The 27,797-nt window shown below is 42.9% G+C and overlaps 1 long non-coding RNA gene and 1 pseudogene across 1 annotated transcript in view; both read left to right on the plus strand.

Moving 5' to 3' along the window:
• LOC148543398 (uncharacterized) overlaps positions 1–22,444 on the plus strand; it is a 53,930-nt gene extending 31,486 nt beyond the window's left edge. Inside the window, exons 2-3 of the long non-coding RNA XR_015877830.1 lie at positions 12,728–12,911; positions 22,002–22,444. This is a non-coding gene — a long non-coding RNA (uncharacterized LOC148543398). The remainder of the gene's footprint in view (positions 1–12,727; positions 12,912–22,001) is intronic.
• A 3,543-nt stretch (positions 22,445–25,987) lies between these two features.
• On the plus strand, positions 25,988–27,247 carry LOC148543399 (Ig-like V-type domain-containing protein FAM187A pseudogene; annotated as a pseudogene).
• The last annotated feature ends 550 nt before the right edge of the window (positions 27,248–27,797 follow it).

Genomic DNA, 27,797 nt, shown 5'->3' on the forward strand with positions numbered 1-27,797 from the left:
GGCCGTACCCCACTGGGTGGGTGCACTACTTTTCATTTCTGCCACTGCTGTGTGGCAATGTGTCATAGATGTGATTTATACTGTGGTGTCTGTGTCGTTGTGCCGCTGCTTTGTCGCTTAGTAACCAGTCAGCTCACTGCAACCTTTGGCCAATAATGTTGAAAACAATATTATAAGCTGTGATATGGTCTAAATTGACTGGAAATTAATGTTATTGAGGTTAATAATACTCTAGGAAGAAAAAAAAGACCAATTTATGTGATTTTAGCTTTTTTTGTCAATTTTTGTAAAAAAATCCAAATCCAAATCCAAATCCAAATCCAAAGCCAGTCACCGCAGTTTGGCAAATCCAAATCCAAATCCAAAGCCGGACGACGAATTAGAACCAAATCCAAATCCAAATCCGGCAAAAATGGTCCGGCGCACATCCCTACTGGGAAGTCAATCTGACCCTTTTTTAGGGAGTTTTGTTTGCTCCCAAATGTAACACTTTCTGACTGAATTACCCAGGGTCTATTACCTAATTGATGAAAACACCACTTTTATAGCAATTAAACAACTCTATGTTAATCTAGTTAAAAAGTCAGCACTAAGGGGGTATATTTACTAAAGCGTGGGTTTTTAGAAGTGGACATGTTACCCACAGCAAACTGGGAGACTTGCCCTCACCTGCAGGAGGCTGGGAGTGGCACCCAAGATTCGGGAGCCTCCCGGCAATTGCAACTGCTCACCCGGGATAGAGACACCCATTACAGCTTTTGCACATCTGTAAGACCTCGCAATCCTGCGTATACATCGGTAACATTGAGTAACATGGGACCCTCACGCAGAATTACAACAGCACTGACCTTACTCAGAAATTGCAACTGTTGTCGCACACAGTGAGTACTAAAGCTGCGAATGCCGTCGCAGTGGCTAATTTATGCACGCCTAGGAAACAGTGTTCAAACGGGCAGGCACGTCTGCGTTTCTCCAACCACTCCTCTGTCACCACCCCCAAATGCTGACGTCCCGTCCCTCCATCTGTGATGGCTTTGTGTCTGTGTAAGTGAACTCATGTACTGCTGTGCATACGCATGTGCAGTAGTCACCATCGGCCGATCTGCGCACACTGTTGCAGTTGCCATCCATGATAAATCAGGCCCTAAGTTAATTCATAGCCTACTGTTAGTTCTATTTAAATTCTGTTAAAACTAGGGCAATGCAAAAGAATGGTTTAGGGACCATGAAATGATAGATCTGTTGCCACCTCGGGCCTCAAGGCACACAGTCCAGGTTGTAAGGATAGCCATAGTTGAGCACAGGTGACTTAATTAGTACCTCAGTTATTTTGGTTAGGTGCGTACACACTGGGCGATAAAGTGGACGACTGAACGATAACAATATCGTTCAGTCGTTCATCATTTTGGTGTAAAAAAATGGACGATATAGTGAACGATAACGACAATGTGCGTTCGTTCATTGGGCAAACATGCAGGCCAACCTGGCGATATCGTCAGGTTGCTGCATGTTGGGGAATGGGGGAGAGAGCCGCGCGCTGGACGATATTGTTAATGATATCGTTCAGCGGGTGTGCTCAGTGTCATGAACGATATTGAGCACACCCTGCCAGGGACACACTAGACGATATCGCTCAGGGAGCATATCGTCTAGTGTGTATGCTCCTTTAAACCATCTGTGCACAAGCATGGATATCACAAAAACCAAGTCTGTTACATACCTCCCAACATTCTGAGTCCCAGAGTCGGGACCTCCGCACGCCAAGGGCGTGTGTGCCCTAAAAAGGGGGCATGGCCGGCTCGTAAAGGGGGTGTGGTCTGATGGCACACCCCGTTTACATCACTAATGGGGCGTGCCCTGCATCTCCAAGATGTGGGGCTGGCCCTGGGCTTCCCCCCGTACTGTGAATAGATACTGTGCATCTATTCTCGCTCTGCATACACGCTGCTCTGCTATGCAGAGCAGCGGTGTATGCTTCCAACTTCCGCCCCACCGCAGGACACTGCGGCCCGCAGGTGGGACACTAGGACAGTCCAGGAAAAATGGGACTGCCCCGCTTAATGCGGGACAGTTGGGAGGTATGCTATTAGTGTGCCTTGAGGACTGAGGTTGTGATTCACTGCCCTAAAAGTTGTGGATTAAAATCTTCCAGCTATGATATGCACTGCCTATAACAGGGGCACAGAGTCCAATGCCAGGACCTCTGTATGGCACAATACTAGTTACCAGCATGGTGGGCTGAACCAGAATATTGGCAAATGAGTGGGGTCTGGTACATGGCAGTGGAGAGTAATTACCACAGGGATTAAACAGAGAATGAGGGATCATATTATATAGGGCAGGTGATTTGAATTTGCATTTTGGCATCAAGTTGCAGTAGCGCATACGGGGGGGGGATTCTGAGATCCCAGAAACCCCCCCTGACAGATTGGAGTGCAGGCACATGCCCCCTTGCGACAAATTGCCGCATTCGCGGGTCAATATGGAGGAGGCTGAGCCAATATGATGCAATTTCATTAGAATCGAGTCATTTGGCCCCTCCCCCCTCCCAATTGACCCACGAATCACAACATTTTGCCGTGAGGGGAGGGGCCTAATTACACGATGCCAGCCTGCTAGGTCCTGTACCGATCAGATCTACTGCAAGGTAAGTTTGTTTGTAATGTATATGTGACATATGTGTGTGTATATATATATGTGTGTGCGTGTAAGGTATGTGTGACGTATGTGTATATATTTGTGTGCGTGTAAGGTATATGTGACATGCGTGTGTGTATATGTGTGTGCGTGTAAGGTATGTGTGACATATATATATATATGCGTGTGTATGTATATGCATGTATGTGTATACACACATACATATATGTAAATATATATATGGAAACCTCTCCATAAAAATCCTTTGTTTGCCCCTGAGTTGCCCATCAGCAGAGGTGACTGCGAGGATAAGAAGCTGTGGTTGCCACACATCTTCCTGACAACAAGCATGATACAGCAATGAAGCAGGAGGAGACCTAGGGGAGCAAACAGTGCAGCCACGCTGAGCGGCTCCAGGCAGAGGGAAATGGCAAAACATAGTTGCTCCGATATCAGGAATATCTAGAAATTTCTCTCACTGAAATTATGGCAAATAATGGGCTTATTATTTTGATAGGACCATAACACACGCAATATGCTCATTCCAAAAGTAACAAAAAAAACCACTTTGGGGAGAAATTTCCTAAATATCAGGGTTTCCCAGTAGGATTGCACCCCACTGATTTATTAATTTTTTACACTATCAGCCCAGGTTTAACAGCCTAGTGCTGGCCAGCAATTTTTCTCTTAGAAAATAATAGAGAAGCCTGCAGCATAATTGTGACAGGATCAGGCTTCAGAAGCCGATGGACATCGATGGTGGATTGAGGGCCTCCATCAAAGTTGTATGCAAACCCGATGGTTTGCGTACATCTCCAATGTTAGCAGACCGGCGCATGTATCGGATCTGTACTGCGAATGTGCCGGTCTTCTATCAGGGGCTCTAATTACTACAATCCACATTTGTAATGCAGATTGTAGTGTGATATTATCGACTGAATTCGCATTGCAAATTCAGGCAATATCACAGGGATTTACTACAAATCCCTTGCAGGGACAGAGCTTGCGAGAAAGCTCTGTCCCTGCGAATCCCCTCCGCACTCTAGTCACGATATTTTCGCAACAAAATACAGTGACTCGTGCCCCGCGCATGCGCCGACCGACCACTGCTGCTACCCCCCGGCGCTAAGCCCCGCCCCTGACTCTAAGCCCCACCCCTTGTGATCGCGCCCCCCCCTCCCTTAATAACACTTACCTGAAGTCATCGGTGCTCCGGTGATGTCTTCCATGCCTCCAGTCAGCTGATATTGCATACTGCACTGGGACCCGATCACCTGATGACCGGGCCGCAGTGTAGCATGAGAGACCAGCTGACCGGAGGGGAGTCATCACCGGAGCCCCGACCACCGGTCCCTGGAGTCAGGTAAGTGAATTTTTTTTTTTAGTAATTTTGCCTTTTAGAGCAGAGTAGGAGTCCGGTAACCGGGGGAGACCCTGGATAACGCCACCCACAGGTGGCGTTAATATCACAGAGCTTTCCCCGGTATTTTTTCACATTTAATTTTAGTAACTTTGGTTGGATCACATTTCCCATTACAATTATGGGATATGTAATCTGCTTACTAAAAATAAGTGATACTAAGGGCTCTATTTACTACAATCCGCATATTGAATGCAGATTGTAGTGTGATATTAACAACTGAATTCGCATTGCGAATTCAGGCAATATCACAGGCATTTACTACAAATCCCTTGCAGGGACAGAGTTTGCGATAAAGCTCTGTCCTTGCGAATCCCATCCGTGACAAAGTGCAAGCGCATGCGCCGACCGGCTGCCGCTGCTACCCCCCCGGGGCGCTAAGCCCCGCCCTTGGCGCTAAGTCCCACCCCCTTGATTGCGGACCCCCAGCTACGCCCCCCCCCTTAATTACACTTACCTGCATGATCCGGGCCTCCGGTGATGTCCTCCATGCCTCCGGTCAGGTGATATCCCATACTGCACTGGGACCTGATCACCTGATGACCGGGCCACAGTGCAGCATGGGAGACCAGCTGACCAGAGGGAGGACATCACCCGGAGCTCCGACCACCGGTCCCTGGAGTCAGGTAAGTTAATTTTTATTGTTCACTATTTTTTATTTTTTGCAGTGAATCAGCTTGCGGTCTGTTTAGACCACACAGCTGATTACAGGGACCGGCTTCGGGCTCTGCTCTCCCCGTTAAAGCAGAGTAGGAGTCCGGTAACCGGGGGAGACCCTGGATAACGCCACCTCCAGGTGGCGTTATTATCACAGGGCCTCCCTAGGTATTTTATTCACAATTTATTTTTAGTAACTACCAGACAGATCACATTTCCCATTACAATTATGGGAAATGCGATCTGATTACTAAAAATAAATGATACTTAGGGGTTGGAGTAGAATTTTACGAATTCTACTCCAATTACCCTATAATAACTATAGGTGATACTAAAATAATGTGAAAAGGGTGTGAAAACATCCTTTTTCAACTTATTTTAGTAAAAATAATGTTAATAAATAGAGCCCCAGATCTCTTGCAGTCACCCAAAGCCGCTGCCTGCGGGTGTTTGGAGCTGGGCTGCGGCCATTTTAGGGGTGGGGTGTGAGAAGCTGGCCTGCGTTCTTCGAGACGGGGGTGTGCCGCCTCCGTTTTCTTGGAGTGCCGGGATCAGATTCTGCGCCTTCTGACCACGGCTGAGCACTTCCGTTGCCCATTCTAAGTAAGCTTACTCAGATGGAAGATTACTGCGGCCATCGCGACCGATGGTCGTGATAGTGATCCGAAGCTGAATCTTCAGACCTGGATCGCAGGTGCTGGCAGGAGGTGTTTTTTTTTTCCCACAGACGCCTCCTGCTTCATTACCGTATATTAGCATCGCTGCTGCATCCAATGATCCATCAGCCATGCTAACTGCGACCATCTCTGAATCCCGCCCTGAGTTTATACTTACTTGTTGGCATGACTTTACATGTATGAAAAGGCTATAACAAACAATGCTACATGATAATACAATAATAACAATAAATAATAGCTTTAATATATCATACGTCTTACCTCTATGAAACACACACACTAATTAACTAATTATATATACGGTGTATACTTTGTATGTGTGTGTCTGTATATGTATGTGTGTATGTATATATATATATATTATATATACATTTTATGGTAACAGTTTGTGTTATTAAAGTGAATAGGATACAGCTGAGCAGCAGATGAAGATTTATATCACATTTATTAAGCTATTCTGCCACCATCAACAAAGTACAGCAGTCACTGGCACTATCTCTACCAGCACATCATTATTACTTTTTGTATCAGCACGGTTAGCAATACAGTGATTATATTCATAATATTTATAAAACTGAACAATCAAAACAATGCATAACATCTGTCACCAGTGATCCATTACTTTTTATTATAATAAACCTCATATCGCATGTACGGTGCTGGTCTCTCTGAAGTCTATGAATTTTCTTCTCTAATATACAGCTATAGATTTGCTTTCCAAGACAATTAAAGGTGGCAATTAAAAGTTTCAAATAACTTGTAGGATTAGCAGAAATTATTACCGGGTAATTTATTACTTTCTGCTTGGAAGACATTTTTACATCAACAAAGAACAGGTGGCTGGGAAAATGGAGATGGACCTCTGAAAAGTACTTGGTGTTATTTAAGGGTTAAAAAACTAATATGGTAATGTTAACCAAAAATGACATTTTGAGGATTACAAAAAAACATAATACCACATAATAATAATAGCTAGTGATAACTCCATCCAAAATGGAAAATTCAGTCTTAATACTAATAATAGTCATACTTTGTATATCTAATCTATATAAAAAAATCAACTGCTGATAAAAATTATGTCATCACATTGGAATGTAATGACAGTCTGTCTGAACTCTGGGCCTGATTCAGACCCGGTCACAAGCGCTGAGCGATTGCAACCGGGTCGATGTTTGCCCACTGGGCATGCGCACGACGGAGCCGGCTCTTTCGTGCGCATGCGCGAGACCCGGTTAGCGACGGGTGCTCCGTCGCTCCGGGTCTCGCACCAAAGGGGGCGAGCTGTCGATGGTGATTGACAGCTCGCCCCGTTTGGTAGGCGTGGCCGGGGGGGTGGCTTCACAAACGGAGGCGTTCCCAAGCGAAGGCCGCCATTTGTGGGCAGCCCCACTGACATCACAAGTGATGTCAGTGGGAGAGCTTTCGGATCTATTAGAGCCAGAAGCTCTCTGGGGCTTGCGGCCACGAGACCCTACCACAAGGGTCTCGTCGCAAAGCCCGATGGTCGCGATGATCTTGACCATCGCGACCATCAACCTGGCCGCTCGCTATAGCTTTGGGTGGTTAGCCACAGCTATGCGAGCGGCCGGGAGGCCGCTCCAGAAAAAAAAAACGCCCTGATTCAGAGCGAGCGCCCTTTCAGAGCGTCCGTCTCTGAATCAGGCCCTCTGACCCATCCAAACCAGTGTCAGAGATGCACAGGAGAGAGTGATAGAGAGAGACAGTTGGGGATGGGGAGAAATGTTGGGTGTGGAAGAGAGAGAAAAACAGAGACTTAGGGGTCTATTTACTAAGCAGTGTTAGGAAACAGAGTGAAAAGTGATAAGAAAGTGATAAGGTGCCAGCCAATCAGCTCCCAACTACCATCTTACAGGCTGTGTTTGAAAAATGACAGTTGGGAGCTGATTGGCTGGCACCTTATTACTTTTTTTTATCACTTTTCACTCTGTCTCCTAACACTGCTTAGTAAATAGACCCCTGTAGCTTTGGTGGTTTCCCTGATGTCTGCCAGTAGTAGTATATGGATACATAATATTCTTATTGAATTATACTCAAAATATATTTTCAGTTATGGACAGTGTCTTAATCTACTTAATTGCCACAATACTCATTTGATTACAAAATCATTTATCAGTTGCTCACTATGCAGTGCCATATTTCAGTGAAAGTCTGTACGACATTCATAACTCTTCATGATAGCTAGAATGTAATTGCATAGCTGCTAACTGTTGTGGATTTCCAGGTATAATTCCATACTCGCTCATGACTCTTTAACCACTTAACTGGGCTTCAGCTGACACATTCGCATCCGGCTTTTAAAAAGTAAACGTGTTCTGCAGACCCCCAAACAGTGATTTAGTGGTCTGTGACTGTTGACATCCCTGCCAGAACAGCGCCCCAGAGTGCCATGTAAACGGACATATTACACCAGGGGTTGGGAGTTATACAAGAGGGTCTCTTTTACCACTAAGGGGGTAGGGATTTGTTAATGGGAGCTATTGCCAACTTGGGGGCCTATTATCTATAGGCATGGGAAGTCATTTTTACCTGTGTTAATACCAGGTGTAAGGTATCTTGCACCTGATTGAATCACATCCTAAATGATGGGTAGAAAAATAAATTTATACAAATGGATATTACTATTGCACTACAAAGATGTAATTGATGATAAATCAAAATGCGTTGGGTGAAGCTTAGACCACCAGGGCCGGATTAATGGGGGGGGGGCGACAGGGGCGGTCGTCCCTGGGCCCCCATACATGGAGGGGCCCCCACTAGCAGCGGTGCGCTGTCTGCGCCCGCCACTAGTGTCCCCTCCGCTAGTGTAGTGTAGACCACGCAGTGAGCGTGGCCACACTACACAGTTACATACACACAGCCGCCGGCGGCAGCTGCGTGTATGTTACAGCAGCCGATGAGAGTCAGACAGACTCTCATTGGCTGTTGCAAAACGGAGCCAGCTCCCCCCCCCGCAGCTGCATTCTGCTCATAGCTACAGTGTGGTGTAATCTGATTTAATAACAGTGTTCCCAGGAACACCATTCTGGACACAAGACACTACAGCTCAGAGCCGGCCCTAGCCAATTTGGTGCCCTAGGCAAAATTTTGACTGGTGCCCCCTATCATATAATCCCACCACCAAACATATTATTTATACGTGGACGCCAAAAATAACATATTGGTTTATAACTTTTTATTTCTTTTAAGTTGTCGAGAGTGCCGCCTTCATCGATGTACATATGCCCTCACTTGCTTAAGAGAGGTAACACGGAAGGCACCGGACGCAAGTTAACATTGAGCAGGTTGGGAGTGCCGGCTATCTGCATATTATATATATATATATATATATATATATACACACACACACATATATACACTGTTATATATATATATACACTGTTATTTATATACACATACATATGTGTACACGCAAACATATATATGTTCATACACACATATACACACACACACATATATATATGTGTATATATATATATATATACATATACTCATATATATATATATATGTGTATATATACTCATATATATATATATATGTGTATATATACATATATATATATATATATATAAATATATATCTATATATCTATATATACATATATATATATATATATACATATATATATATAAATATATAATATATATATATGAGTGACCGTCATATATAGCTGACAGCTGTGCTTTATATTATTTGTCCCACCCTGAGTCAGACTCAGTCTTCTTACCTGCGCAGCGACCATTACAGTGGCTGTTGTACAGTGGCTGTGGGCTGTGGCTGGGCCAAGATGGAGGCGGAGGCAGAGCCGTGAGCTGTTGCTCACGGCTCTGCTCCGCAAAGGCCCATGGGAGGTGTGGCAGCAGCTGGGCATGCACAGCATGCCCTCCCGCGGCCATCTTAGCTCCTCCGACCTGTACTGTCAGAATGAGCTTCTATGCAGAAGCTCATTCTGACTAAGGGGCCGGGCGGATGCGGATGACAGTCACATTCCTGGCTGCCGCCTGGCCATCCGCTGTGCTGCCCGATCGGAGAGCTCCGATCGCGGCAGCGCGCTGGGGGGTTAACTGTGCAGGCGGGGCGGGCTCTCCCGGCTCTAGGTAGGTGCCAGTGGGACTGGGAGGGAGCAGCGGCTAGCGGCTGTTGCCGGCGGCGGGGGGCAGAGCTCAGCCAGCCCTCAGCCCTGCTTGATGGAAAATGCCCCTAGCATGCAGAGTCGCCCCTAGGCATTTGCTTATCATGCCTATGCCTAGGGCCGGCTCTGCTACAGCTGGAGAGCTGTGAAACTCTCTATTGTCGCTACAGTGATGTTTAAAACTGTTTTTAACCATTACACTGCACAACAATGAAAATGTTTCCGATGTGAATATAGTTACCTCTAATTGATTTCAGCATGCAAAGAATGAATATGACATTTATAACTCTCAGTTAGCTCTGAGTTCCGAGTTATAGCCCATTTATGACGATGTAGGGGTATTCCTAGTGAAGTGGGCAGAATGGAGAGTATCTTACCAGCAATCTGCGTTCCACGCAGAGGGGGCGGGGCCTATTGACCCAATTACATGAATCAGTTATTTATCCCCTCCCCTATTCAAATATATGCGATTCACGGGATTACCCACACAACATAACTGTGGTGCACTGAGTGACAAGCATAGTGAGCGATTCCACCAAGACATTTCAGCATTGGAACAAAGATATCAGGGTAGGCGATCACTACTTCTGGACAGTGACAAGAGATGCCCCAGAAGAGGAGTACAAGCGACAAGCAAAGAGAAAGCACCCCCATGAATAGGCCACTATATTACATAGTACTTTCGTATGCTGTATGTTTGTTTCGTATGCTGTATGTTTGGTTCGTTTTGTGTTCTTATTTGTGATTGATTGAATTAAAACAACTGTTATTTATTTATTTTCTATCAAGAAAATATCAATTATTTTAAAATAGCTTTTCACTATGACTATATTACTAATGTACATACAGTATAGTACAAGTAGTGTAGCTCAAAAAATAGAGCTAGTAAAAACATTCTGAAATCATTTTAGTTTTTCTTGACCTGAAATTAGTAACATAGGACTATTTTTAGAAAGGAAACAAATTAAAAGTATTAATTTGTTATACAGTGTTATTGGTAACACTAAGAGCAAACTTATTATTATTATCATCATCAATTATTTATATAGCACCTAAATATTGCAAAGCACTTTCCGGAGAATATTAATTCAAATCAGTACCTGCCCCAGTGGAGTTCAAGATCTGTATCCCTACCACACCGACCCACCATAGGGTTAATGTTATCAGAAGCCAATTAACCTCCAGTATGACTTTGGAGTGCGGGAAGAAACTGGGGCACCAGAAGGGATCCCACACAAGCACATTAAGATCATACAACATTCCACACAGTTAGGGCCATGGATGGAATTGAACCCATGACTCCTGTGAGGCCATAATGCTAACCACTGGGCCACCATGCTTCCCCAATTAGATACTTTTTTTCATATAAAATTACTGCTGATACTGGTTGCAGATCACTTAGTTCTTTTTTTCGCTTAATCATAAATTTAAATTCTTACTCATCCCTGAGAGATAATTATATAGGTATTTGATATGTTAGATTGATAATTATTTTTTGACACATGATTTGAAATGTTGTTAATTTATTATTATTATTATTATTATTATTTATTTATATGGTGCCACAAGTGTTCCGCAGCGCCTTACAAAGTACATAAACAAATAAGTTGACCAATGACTTGCAGTACAATACAATACAGGATGAGGGCAAGGATGATACACATTGCTACATTATCGACCATAACACCCAGATAAGCAACAGAGCAAAGCAACCAAGTGTTAAGTGCCCTATGAGGAGTAAGAAGTAGATGCAAGGAGAGAAGGAGAAGCACAAGAGGGTAGAGGGCCCTGCTCATAAGAGCTTACATTCTAAAGGGGAGGGACAGACAAACAGGTGTGACACAGATGGGGTAGACAGGGAGGAAGGAGCATGTAGCAGCAAGTTAAGATGAGAGCTGGAAGGCTTTGATGAAGTAGTGGATCTTGAGAGCCCGTTTGAAGGATTGTAGAGAGACGGAGAGTCTGATGGGAAGAGGGAGAGAGTTCTAGAGGTGGGGAGCAGCACAGGCAGAATCTTAGAAACGGGAGTGGGAGGAAGTAATCAGTTGGCATGAGAGGCGGCGTGCATTTGTTGAACGAAGAGGGCGGACAGGAGAGTGAAGGGAGATGAGGTCCGAGATGTAAATGGGAGAGGAATGGGTGAGGGCTTTGTAAGTGAGTACCTTGAATTGGGTTCTGAAAGGGAAGGGGAGCCAGTGCAGGGCTTGTAGGAGAGGGAGGCAGATGTAGAGAGTTTGGAGAGAGCCGAGCAGCAGCATTGAGGACAGACTGGAGAGTGGAGAGAAGGGAGTTGGGGAGGCCAGATAGGTGGAAGTTACAGTAGTCCAATCTGGAGATGACCAATGAGTGTATGAGGGTTTTAGTGGCATCCTGGGTGAGAAAGGGTCTAATCTTGGAAATATTTTTAAGATGAAAACGACAATCACACTACAAATTGTTGAATAATTGTATGACACTTGATTAATTGGAGATTTTATTTTTTGACAATTTTATTTATATTTGTAAATCGCTGAGACCCACATCATTCTTTTCAATTTTATGTTTTATTATATTTTTTATAAGGCTGCACATGTTTATTTTGTTCAGTAAATGTTAGCAGATTCTTTCTAACTCTAGTTAATAATTAATCAATATAATGAGTGCAAAAGATTTTAATTATTTATTCCTTCTTTTTTTTTTTTTTTTTTTACTATCACTAGAACTGTTAGTAGCTGACGTCTAATTTTTCAGTAAATTTAATGGTGAGGGCTAGTTATGTACCCATGGGTAGAATATATCAATTCATTGGGGAAGGGTGTGTGTGTGTATAATGATACCGACTTATTAATTCAATAGTGGGGTCATGGTAGTGCCTGTTAACTTAAGCTTTGGTGATGGGACTATGTATTTACTGAAGGGGTGTTTTGGGGGCTAATAATTTAATGTGTTACAGAGTTTGAGAAGAAAGAGGGCTGTTTAGTAAATGTGATTATTTATTATATAATGTTGCGGCTACTTGGTAAAGTAATAGGTTTATTTATTAAATGTGAATGTTATTAATTTAATGTTGAGGCTGGACGCAGGTAGGGAAGTCTATTATTAAACGTGGGTGCTATTGGTTTGGTTTGGGGGGGTGGGAGGCCTAGGATGTTTCATTTATTGCTAGACTTTACATGTTTCATGTACCTATCCATTTTTCCGAACAGGGTGGCAACATTCCACAATCCAGACCAAGCAACCAGTGAGCTTAATACGCCAGCAGCAGGTATAGAAATCTGCAAGAACTAGTAGGAGGAAGCAAGACACTCTGCTAACGGTGGAGCAGTCCCGATTTTGGGTGACTGTCTCATTCAGTCCAGTCTTTGTCCTCTCTGCGTGGACAATTGGGAGGTATGTCTCACTTCACACTGCTCTGCTCAGGAAGATGGTTGCAACTAACCGTAGCACACACATCATTGCCTGGTCCTGTGTATTTGAAGTGGATCAAAATAGGTTGGAAAGAAGGCCTAGCACTGGCTAAAATGAGAGCCATCCCTTGCATTATGGTCATGTCCACTCTGGTGGCGTGGAAACATCCTCTAATGATTTGCCCCTGAGCTGCCGTTGCCCCATTATAACATATATGTTTCCAATGGTTATTTGGAAGGAAAGCAGAATCACGCCCTGAGTCATCTCACCTGACTCATTCACTCAGGTGAATTTACAGGGACAGACATTCTTTTTGATTTCCACCTCCTTGAATGAGTAGGAGGTGGGCCACACCCCATATGGAGACTGGCCATGCCTGGGTCCATCAAGCCCCAGTCCAACTCTGCACGGAAGTTCAGACACTTATATAATGTCACGGTGCCTGGTGGGTAATTACTTACCCAGTGTGATGGCAGGACCCTTGTCCTCCCCATGCCAGGGGACTGCTATCAGTCTAGGGGGCTTGTCTTCCAGCTTCCCGGTTTATGGCCGTTCACCTTCCCCTGCTCTGATTCTTGCAGGGTGTGTTGTTCTCTGGTTTGCAAGGTGCCAGAGTATCGAGTCTCCTGCATGTGCTCCGGCGTTTCCTCTGCTGCTGTTTGACTCTATTCCAGTGTATTGATCTTGGCTTGTTTCCACGTTCTGCACCTGAGTTTGTGACCTCCAACCTCGACTTGTTTCCACATTCTGCTCCTCTCTCTGTGACCTCTAACCTTGTCTTTTTTCCACAATCTGCACCTCTGTCTGTGACCTCCAACTTCAGCTTGTTTCCACGTTCTGCACCTCTGTCTGTGACCTCCAATCTCACCTTGTTTCCACATTCTGCACCTCTGTCTGTGACCTCCAACCTTGACTTGTTTCCACGTTCTGCACCTCTGTCTGTGACCTCCAACCTTGACTTGTTTCCACGTTCTGCACCTCTGTCTGTGACCTCCAACCTCGACTTGTTTCCACATTCTGCACCTCTGTCTGTGACCTCCATCCTCGACTTGTTTCCACATTCTGCACCTCTGTCTGTGACCTCCAACTTCAACTTGTTTCCACGTTCTGCACCTCTGTTTGTGACCTCCAACCTTGACTTGTTTCCACATTCTGCACCTCTGTCTGTGACCTCCAACTTCAACTTGTTTCCACGTTCTGCACCTCTGTTTGTGACCTCCAACCTTGACTTGTTTCCACGTTCTGCACCTCTGTCTGTGACCTCCAACTTCAACTTGTTTCCACGTTCTGCACCTCTGTTTGTGACCTCCAACCTTGACTTGTTTCCACATTCTGCACCTCTGTCTGTGACCTCCAACTTCAACTTGTTTCCACGTTCTGCACCTCTGTTTGTGACCTCCAACCTTGACTTGTTTCCACATTCTGCACCTCTGTCTGTGACCTCCAACTTCAACTTGTTTCCACGTTCTGCACCTCTGTTTGTGACCTCCAACCTTGACTTGTTTCCACGTTCTGTACCTCTGTCTGTGACCTCCAACCTCAGCTTTTTTCCATGTTCTGAACCTCAATCTGTGACCGTCAACCTCGTCTTTTTTCCACGTTCTGCGCAATTGCCTGCCACCACGACCTCAGCTTGTTTCCTTGTTTTTCACCTTTGGCTTGTGACCCTGACCTTGGCTTGCCTGACCACCTTTCTGTCTGCTGATTCTGTACCTTGCCTGCAATAAGAGGGCAACGACCTGCGGATCCTCAACAGCAAAGTCCATACCACCTGGTAGTGGTTCTTGGGGAAAACCGGGGGGGGGGGGGGGGGGGTGTTTGGGGTGTCTGTTAGACTCCGCACCTCAATATTGCCAGAGCTACCCCCAGTCTGACTGCATCCTATTTCTATTAAATACAACATGTGATCAAAGTGTTGGTAAGGTTATTGCTAATATGTTTTTGTTAAGTCAATTATTTTTCCTGGTTTTTGAATATGCAGTCACTAATTTCAGCATTTATTGACAAGGTTCTGCCATTTTATTCACCTGCTTCAAATGGAATTAATACGCGGCACCGGTGAGAAGCCACATAATAAGGGGAGCACAATAATACACGTTCTTCATTATTTTCAAAAAGATTTAGGTTGTAGTTGAAGTTATTTTGTTTTATAAACGAATATTAAAGAAGGAAAGTGTGAGGACTACTTGTTGTTCTTCTCCTGCTTATTCAATTTGAACAGAGATGATGATGTTAACATTTATTGCATTTAGATTGCTCATACATCACGGCTGACACCCGGAGCACGTCTCCTATATCTACCACATATGTGCTTTATTACGTACCTGATTTAATACTTCATTTTCCAAAAGAAGGAAAAAGCATTCAGATTAAACAACTGAAATGCAATTTGCTGGAGTTACAAAAGCATAAAAGGAAATAGCTTTGCTTTGTGGGACTTACTTAGAGTAAATCAAGAATATGGTGTATAACTACTGGAATGGTAAAAGAATGATTTTTGTTCTTTGCTTATTCTCAGCTGCCCGTCTAATACTTGCCAACATGACCACATTTCTCCTGGCTCTGCCCTAGGCCTCTCAAGCCATGTCCCCACCCACGCTTTATAATATAATAGTGCAGAGCGCAAAAAAGGAGTGTGGTAGAAAATATAGACGTTCAGTATGTCAACATGGATGGGAGGTCGACCAATCAGTTTCCCATAGGGCTAAACATAACCCTAATATTTGGAAAAATTGGGTATCGACATTATGTAGTTTCAAGTTTGTGTCATTGTTGAAATGTTCAACGTCGACTTCCCGTCCATGTCGACATTCTAAATGTACAGCAAAAAAATGTTAGCCCATAACACCATATCCCATTCCACCTCCATGACAGAGCACTTTCTCCATTCACATACTAACCCACATTATATAATATTACATACTAACCCACATTATATTACATAGTAACCCACATTATAATACATACTACTAATCCACATTATATTACATACTAACCAACATTATAACCCACATTATATTACATATTAACCCACATTATATTACATACTACTAACCCACATGACATTGCATACTAACCAACATTATATTACATACTAACCCACATTATATTACATAATAACCCACATTATATTACATACTAACCAACATTATAACCCACATTATATCACATACTAACCCACATTATATTGCATACTCACCAACATTACTATGGGCTCTATTTACTACAATCCGCATTGGTAATGCAGATTGTAGTGTGATATTACCGAGTGAATTCGCATTGCGAATTCAGGCAATATCACAGGGATTTACTACAAATTCCTTGCAGGGACAGAGCTTGCGATAAAGCTCTGTCCCTGCTAATCCCCTTCGGAGCCTTATCACGGTATTTTCGCAAAAAGTACCGTGATTAAGTGCCCGCGCATGCGCCGACCGGTCGCCGCTGCTACCCCGGCGCTAAGCCCAGCCCCCGGCGCTAAGCCCCGCCCCTGCGATCACGGACCCTCCGCGACCCCCCCTCCCTCCCCCCGCGACCCCCCTCTCTCCCTTACTTACACTTACCTGCATGCTCCGGGCCTCCGGTGATGTTCTACATTCCTCCGGTCAGGTGATCTCCCATACTGCACTGGGGCCCGATCACCTGATGACCGGGCAGCAGTGCACTGTGGGAGACCAGCTGACCGGAGGGGAGACATCACCGAAGGCCCGATCACCGGTCCCTGGAGTCAGGTAAGTAAATTTTTTTTTTTACTATTTTTTTTTTCTTTTTTTTTACAGTAATCAGCTTGCGGTCTGTTTAGACCACACAGCTGATTACAGGGACCGACTCCCGGCTCTGCTCTCCCCGTTAGAGCAGAGCAGGAGTCCAGTAACCGGGGGAGACCCTGGATAACGCCACCTCCAGGTGGCGTTATTATCACAGGGCTTCCCCCGATATTTTTTTCACATTTATTTTTAGTAACTATGGTCAGATCACATTTCCCATTACAATTATGGGAAATGCGATCTGCTTTACTAAAAATAAGTGATGCTTAGGGGTTGGAGTAGAATTTTACGAATTCTACTCCAATTGCCCTGTAATAACTATAGGTGATACTAAAATAATGTTGATAAATAGAGCCCTATATATTAAATACTACCTCATATTATATTACATACTAACCAACATTATATTACATTCTAACACACATTTAAATGCTAACCCACATTATATTACATACTAACCTAAATTATATTACATACTAACCCACATTGTTATACATATAAAACCACATTATATTACATTAGTACCCCCCCCACATACACATTAGTACCACCCTCACATACATTACATTAATGCTCTCCCCCTCACACATTACTACCACCCTCACATACATTACATGAATGCTCTCCCCCTCACACATTACTACAACCCTCACTTGCATTATTAGCAGTTATTTATATAGCGCACACATATTCCGTAGTGCTTTACAGAGAATATTTGGCCGTTCACATCAGTCCCTGCCCCAGTGGAGCTTACAATCTATATACACACAAGGGTTAATTTTTGTTGGGAGCCAATTTGCCTACCAGTATATTTTTGGAGTGTGGGAGGAAACCGAAGTGCCCGGAGGAAACCCATGCAAACACAGGGAGAATATACAAACGCCACACAGTTAGGACCGTGGTGGGAATAGAACCCACGGCCTTAGTGCTGTCAGGCAGTAATGCTAACCATTACACCGTCTGTGCTGCCCTACATTAATGATCTCCCTCTCACACATTACTACTACCCTCACATACATTACATTAATGCCCTCCCACTCACATATTACTACTACCCTCAAATACATTACATTAATGCTCTCCCCCTCACATATTACTACTACCCTCACATACATTACATTAATGCCCTCCCCCTCACATATTACTACTACCTTCACATACATTACATTAATGCCCTCCCCCTCACATATTACTACTACCCTCACATACATTACATTAATGTCCTCCCCCTCACATATTACTACTACTCTCACATACATTACATTAATGCTCTCCCCCTCACATATTACTACTACCCTCACATACATTACATTAATGTCCTCCCCCTCACATATTACTACTACCTTCACATACATTACATTAATGTCCTCCCCCTCACATATTACTACTACCCTCACATACATTACATTAATGCCCTCCCCCTCACATATTACTACTACCCTCACATACATTACATTAATGCCCTCCCCCTCACATATTACTACTACCCTCACATACATTACATTAATGTCCTCCCCCTCACATATTACTACTACCCTCACATACCTTACATTAATGTCCTCCCCCTCACATATTACTACTACTCTCACATACATTACATTAATGCCCTCCCCCTCACATATTACTACTACCCTCACATACATTACATTAATGCCCTCCCCCTCACATATTACTACTACCCTCACATACATTACATTAATGCCCTCCCCCTCACATATTACTACTACCCTCACATACATTACATTAATGTCCTCCCCCTCACATATTACTACTACCCTCACATACCTTACATTAATGTCCTCCCCCTCACATATTACTACTACTCTCACATACATTACATTAATGCCCTCCCCCTCACATATTACTACTACCCTCACATACATTACATTAATGCCCTCCCCCTCACACATTACTACTACTCTCACATACATTACATTAATGCCCTCCCCCTCACATATTACTATTACCCTCACATAGATTACATTAATGCCCTCCCCCTCACATATTACTACTACCCTCACATACATTACATTAATGCCCTCCCCCTCACATATTACTACTACTCTCACATACATTACATTAATGCCCTCCCCCTCACATATTACTACTACCCTCACATACCTTACATTAACAGCCCTGCTCATTATCTACTCCCACGTCCACATGTGATTGGTTGACAGGCATGGAGCTGAGTCAATCAGGCAGGGGGCTGGTCCCTTCTATAACGAGCAAGACATTGGGAAGTAGCCAGCTACAATGAAGGAAACTATTGCAATAGCTGGCCATAAAAAACTCAGGACCACAGAGCATGGCCCTTGGTACCCTCATGCCAGTACAACTATAGGTGTTGGGTGGGACCATATGTTAATGGCAATCAGCGCCCTTGACTTACTGGCCCATGGTCACTGCACACCATCTGTCTATGGAGGATCTGCCACTCTGTAAAAGGCTACCAATGTTATGCAGATGACAGGTAACTCGTTCTATCCATTAAGCCAGGCATCAGTAATCTGTTGTACATTTCTACCTATGGTATCTACAAGAATTGATGAATACTAGATGGTTAAAACGCAATGCTGTCTAACCAGCCTCATTGCATGCACTTTTAAAAATCATTGAATAATCCCCAACCACAAGTATAGGGCAGAACCTTTGAGTGCACCATATCCTACTCAATCCATCCGTTGCTCAAACGCAAGATATTTGACTGCTCAGAATCCATCTCCATCCAGATTACACTCAGGAACTTTCTCTGATTCCCCACTGTAGAACATCAGAATCCATCTCCATTCAGATTACACTCAGGCACTTTCTCTGATACCCCACTGTAGAACATCAGAATCCATCTCCATTCAGATTACACTCAGGCACTTTTTCTGATTCCCCACTGTAGAACATCAGAATCCATCTCCATTCAGATTACACTCAGGCACTTTCTCTGATACCCCACTGTAGAACATCAGAATCCTTCTCCATTCAGATTGCACTCAGGCACTTTCTCTGATACCTCATTGTAGAACATCAGAATCCATCTCCATTCAGATTACACTCAGGCACTTTCTCTGATACCCCACTGTAGAACATCAGAATCCATCTCCATTCAGATTACACTCAGGCACTTTCTCTGATACCCCACTGTAGAACATCAGAATCCATCTCCATTCAGATTGCACTCAGGCACTTTCTCTGATACCTCATTGTAGAACATCAGAATCCATCTCCATTCAGATTACACTCAGGCACTTTCTCTGATACCCCACTGTAGAACATACGGCCTGTTTTTCACCAGCAGGTGCCATGCTCAGACACATTTAACAGCAGACTAAGAAGACACTTGGCTTATGAGTGTATATAAATGTGTCTGAAAACCTTAAAGAAAAACTTTTGTTGAACAACAATCCTTTTGTGTGATGAATACAACTTATTGACTGGTTCCCCAGCCATTCACTTAGCTGTACTGTATCTCTGGCTATGGGCATTGGTTATGGTACTTGAGGTTGAAAACCTAGTGGAAAATTATTCAAGGTGGATAATTTCAGTTCTGTAGATTCCTAATTATGACAAACCGTTTTTTTCCAAGTATTATTGTCATTAGGTGAGGGGCTGTCACTGTCAACTAGCCACATTTATTTAAAAATTCCCAAAAGCACACTCAGTGTTGGCATTTATAGGATATTACGATATTATATATTATTAGATATTATATGAAATTATATAACTTCATACAACGGCGGCTCTTGGGGTATATAAAAGACAAACAGCAGGACACCACTTGAAACTGTTTCTGCTCTTTGCTATTTTTTTGAAGTCTTAAGTAGATGAGTGGTTCGGTTCTCCAGAAATCCGAATCCACCAAAGTTTTGTGAATCCGGACAAATCCGAGTCACGGTTCTGATCTTCCCATAGTTCGGAATTCAGATTTTAAATCTCAATTTTGGGTTTTAGACTGCAAAAATTACATGATTTTAGCTGTTTTTAAAAACATTTTAGCTTTTTTTTTAAAAAGAAAACAGATCCAAAATCAAAACACTTTAGGGTGGTTTTGCAAAACCAAAAAGAAAACATGAAGATGAATCCCATCCGAAACCAAAACACGGGCTTAGTGCACATCTCTAGTCTTAAGTCATAGCAGACTGCCATTTTGGCCACTTTTTATTTGAAAATGTTTTCATTTTGTATCTCAAAAGAAGTAATATAGAAGCTCCTGCTAACATATGCAAATCTGCAAATGTGATACTTACCATCCTCGCTTAGCTTTTATGAATATTTAAAAATGTGGTATATTTCTCTTTCAAACTAATAGTAGAAAGCTAAAACTGGGTAACAATTATTCTTTAAACAAAAAGTATGGTGGTTGCTCATATCAGCTTAATGACATAGCACAGGTGCTTGTAAAGGGCGGGGTTTACACTGAACACAGAAAAAAGGGATTTGCCCTCCAGCACACTGTAGCAAAATCAACAAAAATACTTAAATCCTACATGATAATAGAGATTCAGAGGTATTATTTACACACATTTGCAAATATATGAATAAGCGCCAGGCCTCGTCAAGGCTTCTCTATACTGGCGTCCCTAACATTATGTTATTATGCAATACACCAATTTGTAATTATATGACCCAGAGTGGGTGCTACTATTATGTAGCAATAATTATTTTGGGGTGAGCGTTTGGGAGTGGGGCCCCCGGAGTTGTTCTGGCTGGACTTTTTTCAGGGCATCACCACTTAATTCACATAGAATATTTTTATCACTTTTCTAATTGTTTGTTTATTATTTATGTCATCTGAATTCTTTCACATTTCATTAACACTTATTGATTTATCCTTACACATCTATCCTTTACACTTCACTATCACCTTTTTTCCCCTTTTCGTGTGATGCCCTGGGGATGGTCCTTGGCTGGAATTGTTTGGGGTACCTTGCTTCTCGGACGTGAACCCCTTAATGTTAGGGATGCCAGTATAGAGGAGCCTTGACGAGGCCTGGCGCTTATTCATATATTTGCAAATGTATGTAACTAATACCTCTGAATCTCTATTATCATGTAGGATTTAAGTATTTTTGTTGATTTTGCTACAGTGTGCTGGAGGGCAAATCCCTTTTTTCTGTGTAACAATTATTCTTTCCAAGCAACATAACGTACATATTTGTTTTAGATTATACAGTATGTTTTTTTTTTCCTTTCTCCAATGGGACTCTGTATTACCAGTACGACACTTTGAAGTCTTTTTTGAAAATGTATCGGAAGCTTGAAGAGATTTCCACACTTCCATTATATAATCAACAACCTTGTGTTCTTTCAACAGGCTCACACACATCATCGCGGCCTCTGTCTTCCAATCACAATCACAGGAAATACATTGGCAAGTTGAGGAAATAGATCAAAATTCTTGACTTCCATTGTATGTTTGCCAGCTGGTCCCTTGTGAATATAATAATCCCAGTTTTCACAGTGTCTACTGAAAGGTGATAATAGGTTTACATGAATGGCACGCGTCATTAATGGGAGGTAATTGTTCTTGGCAGAGACTAGTGGAAATTTTCTGGAAAATATTTGGAAAAAATATAATCCCGGTTCTCACACCCATGTTTTTTTTTTTTTTTCATTGAAGAAACATATTTGCTGAAATACATTGCTCAAATAAAGAACGGTGCCGTGTCAGTCTATACAAGAGACCCTTGCAAGCTTTCAGCACACAAACCCACCTTTGTCTGGAACCTAGTTAACACACTTTGTGTTTAACCAGCTTTATTACACCTCTCTCTATACATTTTTCTGTGTTTTTCTTTTCATGTGTTCTCTTTATTTCGTTTCATCGAGGTATCTCTGAATTCTTTGTAATATATTGTTTATATTTTTTAACATTGTTTATTGATTTTCCAGACAATGAGGCTAGCTAGCTATAATTTCCTGTATAGTTAATGATTGTTATTGCTTTAGTTTTTTTTTATTTTTTATATTAATTTTTATTGTCTTTGCAACTTGATTTACAGGAAAATTATTTGGTGCATTTGAGCGGGTTTGCAGGATTAAATGCACACTCTAATAATGTTTTAAATGTTTGTATATATTTCACTACAAATTGACCATTTCATACAAGTAAAAGGCAAAAATATTTTTGAGTCAAATGTTATATTTAGGTGTCAAATTAGCGCTTCTTAGAAAAACAGCATTGCTGACCCTTGCCACCTCAGGGGGGACAGAATATTTCATCGCAGGGAGGATGGGAGGGAGCGGCACAAATCTCTCTCATTACCATTATGTGTGCCCATGCTCCATATCAGATCCTCCAGCAATGCTCTGAGATAACCGGCCTCTTTGTGTATTATATGGAGGCACATGTGGAGGAAACAGTGGAAATATGTTGCTTTGATATATAGACTCAGGACCCCTGAAGTTGTACTGTAGATGTTAGCATAGTTAACTCACTATGGGGCCTATTCATCAACCGATAAATGGCCCGGTAACCATGCCCATTTTTAAGTTACCAGGCCATTCATCATTAGGGGTATTCAGCAAACTCCAAAAACTTTCAGTTTTTGGAGTTTGTTGCCAAGAAAAAGTGCCATCTTCAGACGGTGCTTGTTCTCAGATCCTCTCTCCTTCCTATAGGAAGGAGTTCCGGGGATGCAAAGAGGGATCCGAACTGAATTGCTCCGGTGTCAGGCTTCCCCCTTTGCGAGTGGTATCCCTCGCAGCGAGTTCAAAACTTCATCATCATCCATTGTCACCTACCTGCTCCCTCTCTGTAGAATCCAAGTGCCTTCGATCTCCAACACCAATACCTGCATCATCACCTACATCCTCATTCCTGATTGGAAGTAATTTAAAAAAACAATTGACTATTAAACAGTCCTTTGATAGAGGAAGTAAGTATAACAGCTGTCACCCAGTTTCACAGCGGATCACTGACGCCATGACTGCTGTGCTAGTATTAGATGGTGAAATAATAAAAAATTAGGATGATAGTGTGGAGGAAGTGCAAAAGGAGGATGAGGGGGAAATTTGTGTCCTATCTGAAGCTAATGTGGATGTTGATGATAAGGATGTGGTTTGCGTAAATCAGCCACCAGTGGCAGCAGTTCTTGCTAATGATAAAAAAGAAAGCCAGAAAAGCAACGTCTTGGGTGTGGAATTATTTTAATCTAAATTCTGACAACAGTTGTGAAGGCATCTGTTCCATTTGTAAAGCCAAAGTTAGCAGAGGAAGGGACGTTAACCATCTAGGCACCTCCTCCCTGTTACGTCATTTGCAGCAAGTTCATGCAATTTGTTTAACAAAATTATAATTTGTAAATTAATAACAAGCAGTCCAGTATCAGCTACCAGCAGTTTGGACCATAACATGCATCTCCACCACCAACACCCTCATCATCAACCTCCTCCTTAATAATTGAAGGTAGTCCTTACAAAAATGTTTTGTGGGGCCCAAACAAACCAAGGAGTTCAGCCACGAAAGTGTCTGTCCTAGTCGCTAAAGTGCTTGGTGTGTTAAACTGTGCATGTCCTTTTTAATATCCCACATAAGAGTGGGTGGGAGGGACAATTCCATCTTGTACCTCTTTCCTTTTACATTTGGCACAATTTGGGGCATTGCCGACTGACATTATTATAGTTTATTAAACTGCCATCCTGTCTGCCACTGCTGTGTGGCAATGTTTTATAGATGTCTGATATTTTTTTAAACTGCCGTGCGTTTGTGCTGCTGCTCTGTTGCTTACTTTAGCCAGCCAGCTCGCTGCAGCCTTTGGCCTATATTAGTGAAAAATAGTGAAATCAATATTGTGAGCTGTGAGGTGGTTAAAAATGCCTAAAAATGCCTGAAAATCATTGTTATTAAGGTTAATATTACTGTAGAAACAAAAACAGGCCCAAATTATGTGGTTTTAGCTGTTTTTATGATTTTTTAAGAAAAAAATCCAGATCCAAAACCAAAACACGGAGGGAAAAAAATCCAAATCTAGATTCAGATCCAAAACCAGGGGAGATCCAGATGCAAAACCAAAACCAAAACACGGGGGTCGGCACACATCTCTACTTTTAAGTAGGGATGTGCGCCGACCCCCGTGTTTTGTTTTTGTTTTTGGATCTGTATCTCCTTCAAGGTTTTGGATCTGGATTTGGTTTTGCAAACCACCCTTAAGTGTTTTGGTTTTGGATCTGGATTTTTTAAATAAAAAAAGATAAAAAGTTTTAAAAATAGCTAAACTCATATAATTTATGCAATCCAAAACCCGAAATTCAGATTTAAAATCTGAAATCCAAACTGTAAAAAGATCAGAACCGCGAATCGGATTTACCCGGATCTCCTCAGGAGATTAGAACCGCGACTCAGATTATACCTGGATCCACAAAATTCGGGTGGATTCGGATTTCTGGAGAACCAAACCGTATGTCTCTAATTATTACACACGACGCTGCGCCCCGGCCCTGCCTCCCTGCATCAGCGTCCATCTAGCAGGAGCTGTAGGACCTGAAATGGGCGGGAACACCACTGACTGGCTGCAGACAGCCGCCCTCCCCACCCCTGGCTGCCACAACACTGTCAGCAAGAATTTATAGTCCCCACTGATAAAACTGCAATAATGTATAATAGTTTATGTGGAGCAAAATGTGCAAAAGAGAAAAGAGTGTGGTGCATTTACTCATTGCTCACATTACATCAGGTCCCCAGTACTAATGTAAGAGCTTCATGGGGTGGAGATGAGATCTGTATGGAGCCAATAGTGACCTTTGTATAAACCATTTCTCTTCCCAATCACTGCTGTTATCCTGATTACATGATGTATATGTACAATATGGGCTCTGCTAGTTATAGATATCTTACATGCACCAAGCATATACATTCTATAATACTAGAAGTGGGACGTGTGAGGCTATGGGAGGTTCTGTCTGATTCATGTTGTTTTTAAGACAAGGAACAAAATAATAATTATAACAGATGGTCCAAGGGCCATAATTTCAGTAAGTATATCTACTTCATTCCAGGTACAACATAATCCCTTTTATCTCATACATTAATGTGTAGCAAATGTATGCTGGATAATTATGGTCTAATATCATTAATTCTTCCTGTATAACATGTATTTATCAAATGTAAATGGATAAGTCTGTCTGGGCCGTTTCCATGGTAACAATGGATTGTTGCATCATAGTAACAGAGTAGACAATGTAAGTGGTTACTCAGCTGGTCACTCATTTGTCACATGTGACAAGAGAAGACTAATTTTCTGCTTTGCTGTTACTATATTTTGTGTTCTATCCTGAACACAATATTATTTTTCGTTGGTGATGACTCCCAGAAGTCCTCACCTTTTATTTCTTATGGCTGCTGCATTTATTTATATTATGCCAGCTTGTGGCTTTGAGCTGGTAGAAAAAAAGGACATCTTCAAGACCATTTACTGCCCAGCGTTCCTGCTCTTTGATACAGCTGAGTTCCTGTCGGACACGACCATTGTGCTTACTTGCCACTGCAAGCCTGAAGAGTTTAAGTCTGTGGTGTGGTACTATCAGAAGACCATTGGTGGTGAGCTCACCAAGGTGCTCTCAGATGTCAGCGGAATACCCCAAGTGGACCATAACAACCTGCACATTAATTATGATACCCTGCATAGGTTCAGCATCCGTGAGTACAACCTCATCATTTTTAAGACCCAAAAAAATGATTCCGGGCACTACATATGTGGCACACAGGGCAAGCAGTTCTTCTATGGCTATAGTGTTGACATTCAGGAATCCCAAAAAGCACATGTAGTATTTGAAGACCAGAATGAACACGCACAAGATGACCTGGAAATGAGAAACTTTGTGTCCTTCACTAGTTTCTCGGACTGGACTGTATGTGATCGCTGTGATGTGAAAGGAGAGAAGAGGAGACTGGGCTTTTGCTATGTAAGGAGTAACTATCTTTACCCAAGATATCATCTCCCCAACAAAGATGTGGCTCCATGTGGATCCGGTGCTGTTCCACCAAGATTTCAAAAATATCTTTCCAATCGCAGACCAGAAATCCTAATCAAGAGCTGTATGACTCCCTGCAGAAAGGCACAAACAGGATTCCTAGGAAAGATCCAAAATTTGATAAGTGGGGTGATGAAACTTAAAGATCGCATTCCTTGGCTGCCCAAGCTACCCAAGGTACCAACTCAAATGTACGCTAAGCCTGTAGGCAGCAGCCTGATCATTGAGTGTCCAGGAGCCATGCCAGGACAAGCTGTGGCTTGGGATAAAGATGATGAAAGGCTTTACAGAACAACACATCTAGTTGGGCCTAAAGACTCTAAGAGAGTGTACATTGACCATGGAAACCATCTGAACTTCCGTTCTCTAGAGCTCAGTGACAGAGGAGTCTACTACTGCTGGCTTCAGGGGAAGATGAAGGCTGGATTTAGGTTGGCTGTGCAAATTGAGAATGTCAAACTCAGTGATCCAGAGTCTATTGCTACCATCAAAGACATTAGCAGCTTTTTCTTCTGTTTATTCATCTTCTTCTTGCTCTGCAACTGTATAAAGTGCTGCCACTACAATTTCAGATGTGTGCCATTATAACTGCAGAGTCATAGTCTGCCTGGGCACAAGTACACTACAGAGACTGCTGCCTGGCCACAATTCCACTACAGAGGTCAGAGCCCAGCGACAAGACCACCCCAATAGCCAATTCCCAGCCAAAACACGTATCCACTGTTCGCTGTTTGGCCACAAATCAGCACCAAAGGCCGCAGGACAGCTACAAGATCTCCCAGAGGCTGCTGGATGGCCACAAGATCTCCACAGAAGCCGCTGGATGGCCACAGTACCATCACAGAAGCCACTGGATGGCCACAATACCATTCCAGAAGCCGCTTGACGGCCACAGTATCATCACAGAAGAAGCTGGACGGCCACAGTATCATCACAGAAGCCACTGGATGGCCACACTTTCATCACAGGAGCCGCTGGACGGCCACAATACCACCCCAGAAGCCACTGGATGGCCACAGTATCATCACAGAAGCTGCTGGACAGCCACAGTACCATCCCGGAAGCCGCTGGATGGCAATAGTATCATCACAGAAGCCGCTAGACGGCAAAAATACCATCCCAGAAGCCACTGGATGGC

This window comes from Taudactylus pleione, unplaced genomic scaffold, assembly GCF_031769625.1.
Source record: "Taudactylus pleione unplaced genomic scaffold, aTauple2 ptg000004l, whole genome shotgun sequence".
Taxonomy (NCBI): Eukaryota; Metazoa; Chordata; class Amphibia; order Anura; family Myobatrachidae; genus Taudactylus; species Taudactylus pleione.